We start from the raw sequence: 4,911 nt of genomic DNA on the forward strand, positions 1-4,911 counted from the left end.
ATTATACAATATATTAAATGACAGTATTTCTTTAAGCCACCAGAAGCTGATTAGGTTTGTTTATATCTCCATTACTGCAAACATAAGAGCAAAATATAGTACTCTACTGTGATAATTGCTTTGTATTCACTGGGTGCTATAATTTCAAAATATATGCTTTAATGTTCTATGTGTGAAAGATCCAGCACATAAGACTAAGGAAACTTTAAGAAGATGTGGTAATTGGGGGAATACTAAACCTCTACCATGCCCCTATAAGGGATATTAGAAGACTCATCTCCTTCTCTTTATATTCTAGCATCACTGAAGGAATCAGCTTTCCTGCCATAAAATGTCTTTTAATAGGTCCAACACCAGTGGACAAAGTGGCAACTGACTAAAACTCTGAAATCATTAATCAAAATAAACATTTTCTTTTTTTATTCAGACTTATATCAGGGCATTTGGAGCAAAATTATAAAATCTAGCTAATATCTTATATAATTGTAAAAACTCCATGAAAATAAGATGAAATCATGTTTGTGCATTCAATCTTTAATCACTCAAAGCTCACTTACATTTGCACATAGACTATTAACCCTGAAATAATTGAACATTTATTGAACTTCATGCGATTTAAATGGTAAGAAGTATGGTGACTTGTATCAGTCCCCAAAGGCTTAGGTGTTTGAACACTTGGTTACTTATTGGTTGTGCCATAATGAGAGATTAAGAATATTTAGGAAGAATAGGCTGTTGGAAGAAATACTCAAAACCCAACCAACTGAAAGAGTATTTTGAGGGCTTATGGCCTCACTCAATCCCTTCTCTCTCTCCCTGCTTCTTGTGTGTGATCAGCCAGGTTCCTGATCATGTAGGCATTACATATTTTCCCATCTTCAAGTACTCTCATCCTTCTGGAATCCTAAGCTGAAATAAATTCTTCCTTCTTAAGTTTCATTGATTAGGGCATTATATCACAGAAAAGTAACTAATGCCAATCGATAATAGTACAAAAGTCACATCTCAGAGAACAGTTATGATAGGCTCCTGTCTGCAAGCGAGAGGACCAAAAGAGTCAACTAACCTGGAGGTACAGGAACTCTGTTCAGTATTTAATAAAACTATGACCTACTGAATGTAACTAGTTAACAAGTTAGGTGATTGGAAAAGTTGCCCAAGATTTTCTTTAAATTAATTCACATTGTTTATTTTAAATGCTGCATATTCATTAATAAGCACATATTTAAATTAGGATATAAAATAAAAAGTAAAAATACCCTATCTTGCCCCCTGAAGTAACCATGATTAGCTCATAGCTTGATTTTATTCATATTTAGACAAATTATGATTTTCAATATGGGAGTGTAACAGAAATTTCCTTTAGTTTCTACATTTGTACTTATTTTAATCTCTGCCCTGAAATAGTCGCCATTAAATGCAGCATTTTACATTATGTTCCATGTGTAATCATTTTTGGAAATTTCCAATCACAGACATTATTTTATATTGTCAATCATAGGCATTATTTTATATTGCCAATATCACTAATTGCTTGTGTGATATATACGTATTTGGACAGTATAAATCACTGACCATGAAAACATTGAGAATGATTTATTTATAATGGAAGCTTTTATTAAACAACTTATATAGTACATACCATATGACATGATTACAGGAAGGTGAAGTGAAAGAGAACTTTCACTGGTGTTTCTATTCAGCCATCATTCCACCAGTATTTTTAATATTCTTTGGTTTGGTTGGCTAAGCAGCCTTCTGTATCACATATGTGCTGTCCCAAAAATGATATGAGTGAATGAAGAAAAAAACTACTGAGCCTGTAGCTTAAATAAATCATTTAGATAGTTCTTAGAAAACTACAAGATTGTGTTTGTTTCTCATTTTAGTCATTTCTTGGAAGTTGATTTTTTTCAAAATTTTCCCAACAGTTCTACCTAAATGTTCAAATATGGGTCCTCCTCTCCCTCTCCCACTCCCTCTCCCTCTCTCCCTCTCTCCCTCTCTCCCTCTCTCCCTCTCTCCCTCTCTCCCTCTCTCCTCCTCTCCTCCCTCTCTTCCCTCTCCTCCCTCTCCTCCTTCTCTTCCCTCTCCTCCCTCTCTTCCCTCTCCTCCCTCTCCTCCTTCTCTTCCCTCTCCTCCCTCTCTTGCCTCTCCCTCTACCTCTCCCTCTCTCTCCCTCTCCCTCTCCCCCTCCCTTCCCCCTCCCCTCCCCCTCCCCCTCCCCCTCTCCCTCTCTCTGTCTCTCTCTGTTACACACACACACACACACACACACACTAAAAGAAAACCTTCCTAAAAGTCTAGTTTCCCTAACTGTAAACACACAAAAACTGAGACAATGTTCTTTACTAAATCTAAACTACAAAATAAAAACAATCTGAATTATGCTTTCTTAAGCACTTAATTTTAAAGGACAAAAACAATTGAATAAATCAATGTAATCTTACCTTGACTTTGGGAAACTCAAAATATTAAAATAGTATTCCTGAGATCAGTATTTCACAAGTTATTCATCAGCACAGATACATATAAAGAGAAACAAACTTAGACTATTTGATTTATTAATAGTTAATATGCAAATAATAATACATCATCAATGTATTCTTTAATAAGAATGCCAGAAAATCTAGACGAGGGACCACCCAGAGCTGTCAATTAATGATGGTTATCAGTTGCAGTAATCTTGTTAGTATCTTATTGCTTGAAGTGATTGGTAACAAAATCATGTTTAGTCACCCAAAAATCAAATGACATTGCCTACAATCTGAGGATAAATAATAATGGAAATCTCTCAGAGTCATCAAAATAAGGTACTTCAGGTATTTGCTAAATGAGTTTTCCATTTATTTTCATCAATATAATTAAGCATAAAGTACTTTATATTATTTATGGAAGGAAGCATTTAGCAATCATATACCTTAACCAAATAGGTGAGTTGGTTTTGTTTCTCATAAATATAAATTCTAGAATTCATGAACAAACACATAATTTTTGGCCAAATTAAAAATTTGTAACAAAAGACAAGCAAAATGTTCATAGAATATCATGGACTACTATATACCTTTTTGGCTATATTTTAGTAAAACAGAAACATACTTGAAAATATTTTTGTCTTACATCTTAGTATTCACAAAATACTTCAAGAAATGACAGATTGACACATGAGAGAGAATGGTAGAATTAAAAAATCTTTGTTCTTTCCTTATTGAAAAAATAGACACTTAATTGAATATTTCCTATGGTTCAGTCACATTGGCACTCAGAGTACACAGTATGATGAGTGAGGGAGAACCACAAGTTTAGAAGCTGACAGGGAAACCAGTCTTGAATTTGTTTATTTGTTGATGGGTTTTCAGGTCTTAATTCTATGAGATGTAGAACTGGAGAAATAGCTCACCTGTTTAAGACATAATTATTCAAGATATACTACATCACAGAGGCTTATACCATTGTTCTGGAAAGCCTGGTGTGGGGTGGTTAGAGGGACTTAGACAGACCAGAACTGCAACTGTAGGTGTCCTAAGATGGTAATTTCTCTCCAGAATGCTATATGAGTAAATGTGGCTAGTAGGCATATGGGCAAGTTTCTAAATAGGACCAAAAACGGAACTGTGAAAATCTAGTAGCCTTTTAAAACACAGAACCCTGAGTATGTTTAGTGATAACTATGGGTCCCCGCCTGGCACAACTATTTTTTTTTTGACACACATTTGTATTTGTTGGTTTGTTTGTTACTTTGTTTCATGAGGTCAAGTATAATCTTTTTCTTTCTTCTTTTATTGGTTGTTTTATTTATTTACATTTCAAATGTTATCCCCTTTCCCAGGTTCCCCTCTAGGAACCCCCCTATTACCTCACTCTCCCTCTGTGAGGGTGGATCACCATCTGCCCACCCACTTCTGTCTCAGAGCCCTAGCATTCCCTTACCCTGGGTCTTTTAGTCTCCACAAAACCAAGGGCCTCCCCTCCCAGTGATGCCTGATAAAGTCAACTTCTGCTTCATATCCAGCTTAGCCATGGGTCCCCCAATGTGTACCCTTCAGTTAGTGGTTTAGTCGCTGGGAGCTTGGGGAGTCTGTATGGTTGATATTGTTCTTCCTATGGGACTGCAAACCCCTTCATCTCCTTGAGTCCTTGCCGTAACTTCCCAATGTGGTCTCCATGCTAATTTTGATGTTTGGCTGTGTAAATCTAAAGTCTTCATGTGAAGTATCTCCATCATGCAGTCAATCCTCATTCAGTTCCATCACACTTTCACTGATTGACAAAAAGTTTCTCTGAAACTAGGCCAAAATATATCTACATCACTTAAATTATCTTTCTGATGTTTTGTCACAATGACAAGAAAAGCTGTTAATACAGATGGGAACAAAGATCAAAACTTTGCGCTTCTAATACAATGCCACATGCAAAGGTCATGCTAATATTCTCTGTATCGTTCCAACTTTAGTATATGTGCTGCAAGATGCTCCAACATCCTTCAAAGACAGAGATCAACTACATTCATACCAGCTTTAATCGTAATAAGCAGAAACTGGAAACAACCTAGATTCCCCTCAACTGAAGAATGGATAAAGAAAATGTGGTACATCAATACAATGGAGTACTACTATTTAGCTATTAAAAACAAAGATCATGTATTTTGCAGGCAAATGGATGGAACTTGAGAATTTCAATCTAAGTGAAGTAATCCAGTCTGAAAAGGACACTCATGATATGTACTCATTTATTAGTGGATATTAGCCATTAAAATACAGGTATCATGCACTCCACAGACCAAAAGAAGCTAAACAAGAAGGAAGGCCCAAGTAAGTAAGCTTAAATCTCACTTAGAAGGGGGAGTAAAATAGTCATAAAAGGCAGATAGAGGGAGGGAACTGGAAGGGAGGGAAAATGGGGAAGGGAATA

At 36.0% G+C, this 4,911-nt stretch overlaps 1 pseudogene; it reads right to left on the reverse strand.

Annotated features, from left to right (window-relative positions):
- Positions 1–4,377: 4,377 nt before the first annotated feature.
- On the reverse strand, positions 4,378–4,474 carry LOC114612291 (annotated as a pseudogene).
- Positions 4,475–4,911: the final 437 nt, after the last annotated feature.

Source organism: Grammomys surdaster, unplaced genomic scaffold (genome assembly GCF_004785775.1).
Source record: "Grammomys surdaster isolate TR1022 unplaced genomic scaffold, NIH_TR_1.0 126153, whole genome shotgun sequence".
Classification (NCBI taxonomy): domain Eukaryota; kingdom Metazoa; phylum Chordata; class Mammalia; order Rodentia; family Muridae; genus Grammomys; species Grammomys surdaster.